Source organism: Eublepharis macularius, chromosome 7 (genome assembly GCF_028583425.1).
Source record: "Eublepharis macularius isolate TG4126 chromosome 7, MPM_Emac_v1.0, whole genome shotgun sequence".
Lineage (NCBI taxonomy): Eukaryota > Metazoa > Chordata > Lepidosauria > Squamata > Eublepharidae > Eublepharis > Eublepharis macularius.
The window spans coordinates 50,357,302-50,371,964 of record NC_072796.1 but is presented as its reverse complement, the minus strand read 5'-3'; the positions used below and the strand labels follow the sequence as shown (position 1 = coordinate 50,371,964).

Here is a 14,663-nt window from a genome sequence, read left to right as displayed (position 1 = left end):
TTCAGAAAGTCATTTTGTAAGCAGCCAGTCTAGAAAGTTCTGATAAACAAAGGGTTGCAGTAGGTGTCTGAGGTCAGCGGCCCAGCCCTCCCTGGACTCACCTCATTGGCCCACTGAGGAACCCAGACCCACTGACAAGGCCAGGACCACCATGAAAGATGCAGGGGCAGCGGCAAGGGATGCCACCAAGACCCCTGCCATCAGGACCGCTTCAACAGCGACCAAGCCAGCCAAGGCCACACATGACAACTGTGGGCCCCGCCCAAGCCCTGGGTGTGGTACCTACATAAAAAAGGAAAGCAGGGCAAAGAGAGAGGCAGGACTGACAACAAGGCTGCTCGGGAAGGTGGGTCCCAGCCAGCCCCACCCTGGGGGATGGCCATTAGGAACCAAGAACAGGCAGAGGGCTGCCAGAGAGAGACCCAGACAAGCCAGCAATGCTACCAATCCCCATGGGAGAAGGCAGACCATCCTTGGATAGGGTGAAACCTGGGAGAGGGGTGGAATTACCCCACAGGAAGGCCCTATAAAGGTGGGCTAATTCAGGAGGGCCGGTGAGGAGTAGCTGGGAGACAGAGTGTAGAGGCAAAAGAGAGAGTGGACAGACGGAGGGAGAGCAGTGAAGCCAGGTCAGTCCAGGGAGGGAGAGAGGATGCAAAGGTGTTATAAACCCCCCTTCTCCCCCCCCCCCCACCACTTCTGAGGTCCATCCTAAACCTGCCTGGAAGGAAGGGCCAACCTGGAGGGCATGCCCTCTCCCAGCTCCAAGCTCTGACACCCTCAGGTCGGAGCCTGACAATAGGTCTCTCATGTTTCTCTGCAAAGCCAAATGTGTAAAAGACAAGAAGAGAATGACCCATTCATAACTATACTAACAGGCGGTACTTTCTTTCTCGTTATGCTAATTGAACTTGTAAAGAGGAATAATTACCATAGTTGGAAAGACCAATGGGATAAACTGTTGCAGCAAAAACAAAATGGAGTCTTGTATTATCCTAAAGTTTTACAGGTTTACTGTAGCATAAATTTTCAGGGGTTAGAGCCCAGGTATCTCATGAAGTTGGCTCTAGCCCACAAAAGCTTTTGCTACAAGAAATGTGTTAGTTGTTCAGGTGCTACAAGATTCCCTTTTGTTTTTCTTAGTGAAAAGGATAATCCAATCTTGATAGTGGCTGAAAGGAATAGAATGGAATTTGCCAGTACATCCTGGTTCATCAGTTTCTCTTTGGAGCCAGCCTTTACCGGTGATTTTGAAGTAAACAGTGAAGTGTCGTGGAAGACTGCATGTTCTCCTGCTAAGGGCTGAAATATAAAGACTTGTCTGATTGTTCTATGTAAAAAGCAGAAAGGTATTGTTGCAAATAGGTGGCGTGTATTGTCCTGGACGATGTGCAAGTAAATGAGCCTTGATGGTAGAGCTGGTCACATTAGGTCCTATAATACTGCTCTGTGAGTAAATAGGATGATAGAGCTTGTACCAGAGTTACTGCTAAGCTTAAATAAGCAAGAGACTTGTTGCATGTGCAGATGCAAGAAGTTGATAACAATTCGTGCATCTGTTATGAAAGCATTCTTGGAGCTTGGCTGTATAAATCTGTGGCCCTGTACTGAGGAACTCTTTCTCACTGGTGAATGCCGCTGTACATGATGATACGTATGTGGTGTGATAATGTAATGTTTACATGTTTACATAATGTTTACAACATCACCTGACAGTGCAATGCAAATTATGTCAGTTGTGGTTGGTATTAAGAGTAGTGTAGAAAGTCTTTTTGCTTGCCTGTCTTTATCTTTTGTAACTTGAAATTTCTATTCCTGTTCTGAGATCCTGTATGCTCCATACTAAACTGCAAGGAGATGAGTGGATGTGAAAATACTTGATTCTTGGCCAGATCAGTTCTATCTGCTATTTTTTTGAGCCTGCTAGAGGGAATGGGATTTAAGTAAAGGTAATCCAAAGTAAGTTCCAGATCAAAATGTAGCTAGAGTAACTAGATGTGTGTAAAAAAGCAGGGTCAGTGAAGGCAAAAGCCAAGAGGGAGGAGCAAATTTTTTTAAGGCTTCTTGTTTTGGAAAGGGTTTCCGTGGTGCTGGCACAAACCAGAAATTCCACAGCTGCTTGTCAAAACCCACTGAACTTTAAGCTGTCTCCTGAAATTCTCAAGCACTTAACTTCTCCCAGCCATTCAAATGAAGGCTTTGATAATCATGACCATTTAACCCTCGACATTCACAGAGTTCCAAAAAGATAGCTGTTCCACGATGCAATTTGTGACTGTCCTTAGCTGTACGATACATTCAATACATACGAAGTACAGACAGTTTTGCTGAGTAAAGCACTTCCTTTTGATTGTCATATGGGACTGCAGCAAAGTTTCAGAGATGCAAATTAACTGGCTCAGCCAGCTGCCAATATTTAGTTTCAAGTGTGAAACCAGCAGAGAGGTCTGCATAAAGAATCAGTGTGTAGGGGCAGAGGCAAGATTATCATAATCTCACAAGATACTGTGAGAGTTTGTGCAGAATGAATTTGGAGCAAAGAATGCAAGCTTTTTTTTTTAAACAGTCTACAATAAAATACCACAATTTGATTAGTCCCTATGTGTGATGTGTCCCACATTTCCTGTGTGCTACTGATATGCCCCTCAGGCATGCTCTTAGGCAGCAACTGGGCAAAATATTACTATAGAAGTTATTTAATACATATTTTAACCATACATTATAATACATATCATGTTGACAGCCTCTTCCTTATTGAACAATTTCTTTTGTTTTACCAATGAAAACCAATGACCAGGCTAACAGTTAATGACATTAATCCAATTGTAGGTATATTATTCAATCCTATTTTTTAAACTCATATAAGCTGCCACCGGTTCTTCAGCAGAATCCCAGATACTAACATATATTTTGTTTATTATTGATTTACATGACGTATACCTTGTCTTTCTCTCCGATGGGGACCCAGAGCAGCTTACATCATTCCATTTTATCCTCATAACAACTCTGAGGTAGATGAGGCTGTGATGGGCCAAAGGTCACCCAGCGAGCTCACATGGCAGACTGGGGATTTGAACCTGGGTCTCCCAGATCCTAGTCTGACACAAGCCACTGCATCACACTGGAGCCCTAGGACTAGGTTAGTTAATATTACCTATGAAAATATATTTTCTAGTTATATTTTTTAAAATTACATTCCATTTTATTTTAGTTCATGGAACTTTTTCTTTAGCCAAAGCCCTGACCTGTACCTGCCTGAAGGGCTAGCTTTCAGCTGTTGTGGTTTCTATGATGGGCCAAAAGTGGGGTCAGTTGGCCTATCCTAACAATGATCATATGAGAGGGAATCCCTGAAGAATGATCAAGTCCATTCTTGAACTAGAAATCAGCAGAGATGGCGTGTTTTCAATCTCCCTCTCTCATCACTGTATTTTAGTAAGTATTCAGTAGTATTTAGTAGTATTAAAAAAACTGAAGCATTAATACTACCTAGAAAGTTCTAGATGTGTGCTAAATAAAATGTCTAAGTGGCAGAATTAGTTGCTTAAAATATTGAACTAAAATATAGGAAGGAGGAGAAGCATCCCACAAAGGACTTGTCTAAAAGCATAATTAATGTATGTATAGTATCACGAACACTGGGAAAGATTACTGCTCTTGCAAAAGAAGTAACTAGTTCCTTCAGAAAGATACTGTCATTCCTCAAATATTTTATAGTGCTGTTTTTTAAAAAGTATAGTGTTGAAGTAAGGCTGTACTTCAAGGGATATTTGTCAATAGTTTACTGCTTGTACATCAGGCTATATTTTCCAGTGATGAAAGTCAATATTAAATGTTTATCCTAGACATTTGGTCACAGTAGCTATGAAAATGAAGATGCTGGCTGTATTTTACAGATTCAGCCTTCTTAAATGCAAGATTTCTTTACAGCAGTGGATTCAGTAATTATTTTTATCATTGCAAATTTCTGTTTGTGCAGAAAGTGTACTAGTTTTATACATTTGCTTTTTTAGAATTAATGCTACTATTAAAATTTTGGGTGGATTTATTTCTTAACATCCAACAGAAAGAGTTTCAAGAATTTCAGAAGTGGGTGCATTTATCTGTTCAAGAGCAGTAATAAGATTATTTTTGGAGCTAATATTCAAAGCTAATATTAACTGGAGAGAAGTTCAAAGAAATATGACTATTGTATTCTCAATGAAACATGCTTTTATAGAACACACAGAACTCCAGGGGTGGTTCTAAAATAGTGTGATGAAAACATTTCATCAGAGAATGTCATCCATGCAATAAATGCATAGATAATCTCTTAGATTCAGTTCAACAGAATCCATAGGATTGATGTTTGAAACCATCTCATGTTATATTATGTTGGGATATTTCTACTCATAACATGCCTCTAAATAATGGTCGAGAAATACTTTGCTGCACTGGTGTAGAACTTTGTATGCCCTATTTTAGCATTTCTATGCTGGCTAAGCTAGTTTTACGGAATCTATTTGAGCAGTTAGCAAGCGTGTAATTGATACACTTGACATTGCCAAATTTACCTTTGTTTCAGGTAATTTCTTGACATGTTTAGTGAGGGATGGCTTTTGGTAGCCATATAACACCTTAGGTGACAGCCATCATTACTGTAAATGCAAAGTTAGATCCATCATTACTGTAGATGCAAAGTTAGATCCATCATTACTGTAGATGCAAAGTTAGATCCAGTTTCCAGAATAGATGCCCACCCCCCACCCCTTGCAGCCTATTGATCTCTTCAAAATGCTGCTCCTGAGGGATAGAGAACCCTCAGGGACAGTGTGGTAGCAAGGCAGAGGTCTGCAATGACAAGGCAATGTCTGTAAAAATGTATCCTCTCTCATTTGCTGGTGGAAGTGCTGCACGTTTGGATCTCGCCCAAATAAATTAAATGAATTCATTCCAAGAATCAAGCTATTTGATGACAAACACAAGTGAATAAAGAATGCCATAATCTTTTCATTAAATAACCTGAGTCACACTTTCTTAAATATATTGTTTGCAATATTTATTTATTTATTTTATATCCTGCTTTTCAACTGTGTTGGTCCTCAAAGCAGTTTACAACATTTAAAAATACCATTTTCTCTTACTCTCTGCTCTCATTCCCAATACGTTTACCTTCATGTGGGCCATTGTTCTGCTCTACCTCCCCCAGCCCTGGTATCTTACAGCCTAGCCTCCTCATCATTTTGTAGCTGCGTAAAGAAAACCCACTTCATTATTCTTTGAGCCTCAAATAATAGTTAATTTTATTTATTCAAGCACAACTGATTCCATTGGCTTTTGTTTCTTCTCTGTGTTTCTTTTCTCTGGATAGATAGATGTAAGTGCTTTACCTTTTTTAAATAGTGGGTTGCTGCAAGGTTAGTTATCTAAAAGTTTTTAAACACGATTGTTTGTGGATAAAGCATTTTAAGTTTGCCTTGAGTAGCATACCCTACTGTGTATTTTCCAAAACTGTGTTTAATCTTTTGAGTTTTCCTTGTAAGTAAGTAAGGCATAGGAATGATGCCACTCTAATATTGTAGAATCTCAAAGGTTTTAATGTCTCTCCCTGTAGCTCTAATAAAGAAGTAGAAGAAAGTCCTCAGACGTGAGCTGCATAAAATGTCCACATGAGAGTTTTTCCCGAGAAAAGTTCATTAAAACATCAATGGTTAAAAAGTACCCACAAAACCAACATCTTCCTCAGCTACTTTAATGGCCCTTGGATTGGGGCTAAACTTCTGAAGACATTTCATTTTGCTTTGCTGTATTTGAAAGCTCAAGGTTTGGCGTCTGTTTTGATTAGATGAGACGTGGAGACTAGTGAGCAGACTCTTGGCTGAACTCCATTTGGTAAAAGATCTTACATTCTCAGAGATCTTTCCATTGGTCTTTCCACTGCCAGCAGCAGTTTGAGGGGCAACTAGCCAAAAAAGGGTCAAGTTGCAGACTGGTAGTCAAGCTGTAGTTCATGTAATAAAGTAAGTGGCAGAATATCCCTCTATCTCATGCTTTACGCATAATGTTTTCTGTATCTGCATCTATTGAACTGTGTTACACCAATTTCACTTGCTGCGGGGCTGATTTCTGTGTTAACTCCTTTGCAACATGCCTGAAAGTCTGTGCCAACAAGAGGGGCTAGAAACATGAGGAGTGTATGAGTTCACATCACAAGAGTTGATATGAAGGTCACTTGTACAAAGGGGTTTCTGGCTGCTTACCAAAACCAGATATCTTTAGCAGGGAGTTTCATCAGATGATGGAATCATTGCTCAGTGGAATCCTTTCACACACATACAGTAGTTATGACGTATGTGGTAGGAAATATCAACACATTTCAGATTTTCCTAGCTGGACAACATAAGAAAAAGGATGAGACAGGATGCAGTCCATTGCGCACAAGAAGGGTATCATCGTTACTGAGTGTTATCCTACAGAATTTCTCTTATACCATCTTAGATACTTGTTTTGATTTTCTAACTCTTTGACCTGGATGAAAAAGATTGTTTTTTAAAAAAAACTATGTGCACTCCTGTATTTTATATGCACAGTTTCTGCAGTCAGGTGCATGGATGAACTTTTAGGTAGCAAAGTGGTTGTTTGTGGAATAATGCAAATAGGGTTTGCTCGTAATAGGAACAAGTAAATAAGAACAGGTTTCACCTGTATTAAATGTTATATTCAAATGGCTGATATTACATTACACATATAACCTCAAACTATCCCTCATCTTCAGCTATGCTGCTCAGACCAGGAAGTGACGAGAAACTTTCTCATCTACATTATGTCACATCATTTTATGATACTAAGCTATGATATATATCAAGCACTGCAAAAAACTTGAACAAATTACGCGTGAGTGGGGTACCTCATCAAAATCACACACGAGTTGGATACCTCATCAAAAGCAGTATTCTGTTGACCTTATTAATTTACTATGGGTAACACATTCTTTTATTGAAAATTCCATACTAAATTAGATGTGAAAAAAATCGGAGGGAGTTCAGTCTAATTAGAAAAGGACTAGAATGCTGACTGCTGTGTGAGTTCCCCTTGCAGCAACTAGCTGATCTACTCTGATGTCATATTAATCTGATTAAATAGGCTATTGCTTATCAAAGTTAATATCACAGTAAATTTGTTCGTCTTTAAAGACCAACAAAGTTGATCCAGAAAGTTCAGTCCATATAATACCTTTCATTAGGACCAACTAAAATGATACAAAACACTGTGCAAGCTTTCATGTTCACCACAACTCTTCATCAGGCTGGATGTTACAAAATAAAAAGATGGGAGGAAGGGGGGAAAGAGGCCATAATTTTAAGGCCTCATCTTACCAGAATTCCTACTCTTAATGCTGGTAGGCAAGGAGATATAAAGTGGTGCCCTTGGTGACAGGTTGAAATCTGGTTTCTGTAAGCAAGGGGGAAAAAAAGGTGCCTCTTCATTGAAATTACAAAGGCCACCTCTTTTAGACCAGACCAGCCAGAAACAACTTCTGCAAGGATTTGAGCCCACAGTAGACCTTGAAATAGTCAGCACAGTGTACTGATTAAAGTGTCAGACTAGGATCTAGGAGCCCATGGTTCATATCCCCACTCTGTCATGGAAGCTTGCTGGGTGACTTTGAGCCAGTCACACTGTCTCTGCCTAGCCTACCTGTTGTGAAGATAAAATGCAGGAGACAGAAGCAATGTAAGCTGCTTTGGTTCCTCATTGAGGAGAAAGGTGGTATATAAATGAAGTAAATAAATAACAACATGAAATAACAGGCAGAGACTTCTTGAACCACCCCACAGTTCTGTCTAGTTAAAAGAACCTCAGGAAATGAGTCTCATCAATAGAGATGGGCACGTAACAGGAAAAAACTGAAATGAGTTTCAGTTAGTTAGTTTCATGCTTCATCAGAACCCAGGGCACTTCAACAGCCCCCTTCATACCCAGAGATGCCAAACTCACAGGGAGACTTCAGCAGGCTGTCCTCTAGCCACCCTCCAAGTAGCTTTCTTCAGGCTCTCTTTGCTGACTTTTCCCTCCCGTCCTCCTGGCCTCCTGCTTTTTGCCACTGCTGGAAGAAAAGTCAAGCAGAGTGGATCTTATGGGTTTTCCTCTCTTCAGGTTCTCTTTTCTGACTTTTCCTTTCTGTCCTCCTGTTACTCTGACATGCCCTTACAAGTTACATGCGCTTCCAAGTTCTTGCAGGAAAAGCAGAGCAGATCTGCTCAGGATCTGCTTTGGGGAGCTTGGGGGGAGGGTGGGAAGGCATGTCAGAGCAGCAGGAGGACAGGAGGTAGAGAGTCAGGGAAGCAGTGAGCAGCGGCAGAAGGAGCTGCTGAGGCTGCTGCCACCGCTGCCACTCTACCATCCCATTCTTAAAAACGGAGAAGGAAAACAGGGGAAGGAGTCTCTGACTACAGTTCCCAGGTAAACTTGCTCAGACCCGCATTGCTCAGCTCTCAGGTTGGCAGGGAGAGCTGCTAATCAAGGTTATGTGGGCTAAGACTGGGGTTTCCATGGCAACAAAAGGTCTGCAGATATTCTGGGCCTATGTTGCCTAGGGAATCAATGGATCAGTGCCAGCCTGTCTGGCATCACGAAGCATTCATGAATCGAACGAATCAGCCCAAAAAATCATGGATTTTGTGAAAAACGCGGCCCCACAGAACGCAGTTTTGTGATACACAAATCGACCGGATTTGTCACGAAATTTGATTCGTATTTCGATTTGTGCCCATGTCTGCTCATCAACCAAAGAAGTCTGGCACAAATAAGGTAGGGATGCATGTGATGTTCCCTGAACCCCAAAATAGCTTCCTGATTATGGCTTGAGCAATAAACATATTTACTGTATTTCCCGGCTTGCCTTCTCCTTCCTCCCTCTGTGCTTTGACTTTGGCTGTACTGGGTTTGAGTTTGACAGTAAGCTTAGAAATGGAACTCCAGGAAACTTACATTGCATTTATTTTTGTTTGTTTGCATTGTTTATAGTCTGCCTTTCTTACTGGTTGAGGAAGATTACACAAAGTAAGTCAATACAATCAACAGAATGGGACAGAATTGTAGAAATCTGGAAACAACTAGAAATCAGACAGCAGAACTGAAGAAAAGCATAAATATGTGATAGCCAAGACTTTAAATTGAGCCTGGTACATGAAGGGCAGCTAGTGGAGTGACTGCAGAATGGGAGTAATACATATGTCCCGTCTAGCTCCCAATAATAACTGAGACTCAGCATTCTGTACCAACTTGAGTCTCTTGAGTTGATTTTGAGGGGAGACCAGTTTAGTGCATTCTAGTAGTCTAGTGTTGATGTTACTGTGGCATGGATCCAGATGCCCAGATCTGCCTTATCAAGGTAGGAGACTAACGTATGGTATTGAACCTTATCAAAAGTGAAGAGCACAATGTCCTTCAAGATCTCTGCTTTCCCAACCAGCATTACCTCTGTTTTTCCAGGGTTTAGTTTCAATATGTTAACTCGTAGCCAATTTACCACAGTAGCCAAACAACAATTCAGGACCTCTACCACATCACTGGGAGATATGGATCAGGATATGTAGAGCTGGGTATCATTAGCATATTGAGGCCAACCCCCAAACTACAAATGATTCATCCTAAGGGCTTTACATGGATATTGCGAGCATTGAGCCCTTTGCAACCGCACAGGATAGATAAGTAATGATACCTAGTCGCCAGTGGCAGCCTTTTGAATCTGATCCCTGAGGAATTATTTGAATCAGTCCAATACACGTCCCCTGATACCTACTTCTGCCTCCAAGCTCCTTAACAAGGTGGCATGGTCCACCGTATCAAAGGCTGCAGATAAAATCCAGTAGGAGCAACAAAGGCAACACAAGTAATTGCCTAGACTTTTGAACATTCTCAGAACATCTCACAGGTGAAAGCTAGTTGAGTGGTTTTGGAGTCTTTCTACTGGAAAAAAAAGACAAACAGTACTTGCTTACTTCTGAGACGACCACACAGCCTCACAAATAGTCAAAGAACAGTATTTTATTAGAGCTGCTTACCTGCATTCATGGTTGCTTCTGCAAAGTTCTCTTCTCCAAGTATATAGCTCCTTATCTCCTGAGAATTGCTGCTCTCTTAGAGAGCAGAAGCATGAGCACTGTTGTCATCTACTTTATGATTAGTTTACGGTTTTTGGCTTATTTGGGAACTTTCCCTGCCCTTCAGGATTTATCCACGGGACAGGAGACAGTAAGGAGATGAGAACTGAAGAATTGTAATAGGTAGCTATAGCTTGGGAGCCACATCAGATGGAGGGCCTTTGAAGGGATCTATTTACTACTAAGGAAATGCACAAAATGCTGTCCAGAGATATATGAGTGTGCTGCTTAAAACACTTCCGAATCAGTGCCTATTTGAGCAAAGATAAACTTGAACTATGTGTGGCTAGTACTGTGATAATTTGATGGAGAAACACAGTCACACCCTGGTCTGGAATAGAAAACCATTTCTAGCTGATGGCAGAAGTATATCTCTGGTTCTTCTCTTGCCCTCATGCAATAGTGCAAATTTATAGGAGATTGGCCTTTTTTGATTGATAGTTTTTACATATAGAACAGCTGTACACACAATCCCCCTATGGCAGGGCCTCCTAGCATGGGACCTGAAGATGCTGTGGTGCCTGTTGATACCTTTCCTGGCACCCACCAGGTGTTTTTGGGAAATACATGAGTTTGGTACAGCAGGCTTCTGAATGACCACTGGTGGCTATGCAGATTTTTAAAAACAGTGCTTTAGCAGCAGTTGCTACCATAGCACAAGGATCTTCACTGCGTGACTAACATAAGCTGTGCGTTTGCAAGAAAATATTTTTAAACAATATTTTCACTTCAAAAGGCTTCCTGTTAAATAGAATGCCTTCCTGAAATATTGGAAGAGTTACTTCTATTAGTAGCAATATTGAAATAGAAATATTGAAGAGTTACTACTAGTAGTAGAGTCAACTCATTTCCTGATGTTTTATGGTTGGCTCTGTCTCCTGTGGCAGTCATTTTGTGGTTGCATCTGTTGGAATTCTGAAGGTGCCCACAGACTCCAAAAACTTGGGGACCCCTACCCTACAATATGCTCAACTTGGTGGTTGCTGGATAGTGTTACTTGCCAATAACCATCTTTTAAATCTAGAGTAGACTATCTCTCAGAAAATCTCTCGAAAAAGATTGGATCTAGGAGACAGAACTGAAATCTCAACACAAATCAACTAAGAGCCAAGCTACAAGAGATGAATTACACGAGGGTGAGCACATGAAAGGAGTCACAATGTTAGCCGGGAAGCTGAGTTTAAAAAGAGATGGGAAGGCTATGTCGATTTCCCCTCTCTACACAGCCAGGGAGATCCCTGCTCAGAGGGTTTGTTAATTTCCCCTTTGCCTCTTTATGGCTGTGTCAGTTTCACCTCCCCTTCTAGGAGGCAAGGGGGAAATAAACCCTCTGAGCAGCAGATCTCCCTGGCTCTGTAGAGAGGGGAAATTGACAGAGCCTATCTCTTAAAACTCAACTTCCAGCTAACAGTGCGACTCCTTTCACATGTTCCTCCTCGTGTAATTTGTCTCTTGTAGCTTAGCTCTAAGAGAAATATTAATGTTATTGTTATGTTACGATTTGATTTTTGTGGCGCCATACATTCATTGCTACTTAGCAGTGAACCTCAGGCATATTGGGAGTGATTCTTCCCAGAGACACCATGATGATGCAGTCCTGAGATACGAACCTGGAAGTCCTGAGTTCAAATTCAAGCTTTTTCATATTATCACTAGATAGCCTTGCAGTAGTCATTATCTTTAGCAATTCCTAGTCTGAATAGAAGATGATGATGTAGTTTTTAGAATGAAGGCCCTAAAGCATTATACAAACGGAATTGTAAAAGCATGCTTCATGATGTTGATCAGAGCTGTAACCTATCTCTTTTTTTAGTACTTGGATTGATCACTATGAAAAAGTAGTGAATGTATTGTACAATAATAATATATATTACAGCAAAATAATGAAGGTGAGCTTTATAAATCTTTTTCCTTTTGCTGCTGCTGTGTTAGAACAAGCCTACAATGCCTTATTTATGTAGAAATCTTTAAGATGGGTGTGGTGGGGAAGCCGTTTCTATGACTCACACTGCAGGGAATTCCCTAATGATTTTAGAATATTTTTACTCTAGACTTCTGTACAGTTTCCTTTTAACTCTGCACAGAACAGTTTATGCAGAGCAAATTACAAAGAGCTATTCAGTACTGAGCCATTCCATTTCAGATCCCTGCTTATATTTTTAGCAATTCAAAACCACCTTACATAAACGAGGTAGGTGTGCAGATTTGCCCACTACTGTTATCAGTAGCCACGTGTCAGACTTTCCGACAGAACCCCTTGTCCTTCACATGAAAAACACAGATTGCTACTCCTGAAAAATAAATAAATTCTATTCCACAACCAGAAACAGTTTCTGAGTTACCTGTTGATGTTCTTATCGTTTATTCTCATGAGGGTTCATTCAGACGTTCGCTTTAAGCTGGGAAGAGATTTCTGCCTCCCTGTTCCAATGCAACACCACATGACACCCCCCCCCCCCCCGGTACTGCTCCTGGAGTAAAGCATGGGAGGGGTCTGCCACAGGAGGGAGGAATCGGCAAATATTTTCTGCTAGTAGAAATTTCTTCTAGATCCAATCCTTTGTGTGTTTTCTTTGTATCAGTGCAGCTTTCCAAAGCACATACCACATGAAGGAGTTAATTACACTTATTTCTGGTTTGACACCAACAAAAAAGCAACTGCAGAAAAGCAAGGCTGTTAACCTTTGTACACATATACTGGCTTGTGTGGTGGGGAGAAACCATGCATACAAAAACCTGGGAAATTTAGTGCATGACACAATGTCATCCTTAATCTACATGTTTTTCATTGTGAACCTTACTGAAAGTTTATTGAAGTGAAGGTGGAAGACTTCAGTGTACACCTGTAGACTTTTCTTGTCCTGGGATTCCCCACCCCCTAGTTATTCAGCATTACAAACAGGAAGGTTCAGCCACTGTTTGGTGAGCCCGTTTCCCTGGAAAAGGAGGCAAATGGGTTCACAGTGTCAGTATCTGAAACGTGGTTCCACAATGGATTAATTTAGAACCAAGGCTAATCTCCAGAAACAATCCCAATTTGTTTGTATTAGTTTAGGCATTCAATGGCCATCGTTATGTGTATATGAGTATGGGGACTATTTTCGCTTTATTTTCTTTTAATTCCAAGGTTTGGTTTTTGAGAGGGATAAGATGTTAATTTCTCAAATTCAGAAGAAATAAAACTGCAGAAAAGCTTTTTATTCCAAAGAATATCTCTGGAAGTAGTTGCTGCCATTTCTTGTTGTCATTTTACGCATAAACAACACACAATCCATTTGGGAGAGAATAACTTCTGTGAGTTAGACTCTAATGGGAATGCCTGAAATGTGTCTGTTTCAGCTTTATGTTATGTCTGTAATTTGAATTATTTGCATTTTGGAAAGGTATAAATTGTTCTGGTGTACTTTCATTGGACTTTGGCCAGACAGGGAGTTGCCTTCGGCTGTGAGTCAGCCAGGCTGATGCAGATGTGGCAGCCTTACAATGGAAACTTTTGTGGTGTATCACTCCTCACTCCTCCAGCACATTCTAACTGGAGACGGCATCTTGCATACTTGGGTAGGACGCTTGGCGAAAGTTGTACTGACAGAAGACCTTTTACTCCAGCATAAACAAGTCTTGTTAGCACTATGAGATTCCTAAAAATTATTCCATTTCTCCCTTTTAATTTTAGCTGATCAGTATAAACCTACAAAATATGTTTACTGTAAGAGGTTGACGTAGTGGTCTAAGGTTTCCCTTCTGGACTTGATCCCAGGCCGTGGGTGTAGAGATTTCCCTCTTGGTTCACCAGACGTAACATGAGGAATTGTCTGCTTTTTCTTTCTCATTTTTATTTTATTTATTTATTTTTCAGGGTTTCTGCTTCATAGCAATTTCTCCTCATGTTTTTGTTAAATGAAATGTCACTAACTCTTATTGAGTCATCTGTTCCTTTGTCCTTTTTTTTTGTAACTGAAAGTCTGGACATTCTCAAGAGAATTTCTTGCTGGAGCTGCAATAACTCTTATTATTTTTCAGATAACCAAGGATACGATACAATCCCTACTCTCAGATTCTGTTTTTTTAAAAGAATAATTTCTAACACATAACACCTGAAAACCAATTATGAAAATGTACACAATTATCCCAGCAACTACAACATCAAAACAAACAGAAAGCAATGATATAGAAAGTAACTAAAAATTCAATGAAATTTACCCCCAAAAATCCCAGGCGGGTACTAATAAAACAGAATCCCAGTCTTTAATCTTTCAGAATGTAAACTAAATTTACCAAATACCTAACTCCTAGTATTTCATATATAAAAATGAAATGAAATGTTCTACTTGTTCTACTGCAAGTTTGGATTCCTGTATTTACATTTTTATTGATTGATTACATTTTTAGCCTACCCTTCCTCTAAGAACCTCAGGCTGTTCTATCCTTGCCATTTTATCAACAATCCTGTTGAGGCAGTTTAGCTTAAAAAAGTGCAAGTGGGCCAATATCATGCAGTGAGTTACATGGCTGAGAGAG

General features: G+C 40.4%; 1 protein-coding gene across 2 annotated transcripts in view; it reads left to right on the top strand.

Annotated features, from left to right (window-relative positions):
- The window catches only part of NFATC1 (nuclear factor of activated T cells 1), a 179,511-nt gene that overhangs the window by 91,376 nt on the left and 73,472 nt on the right, over positions 1-14,663 (top strand). The gene's annotated exons all lie outside the window — the stretch shown is intronic.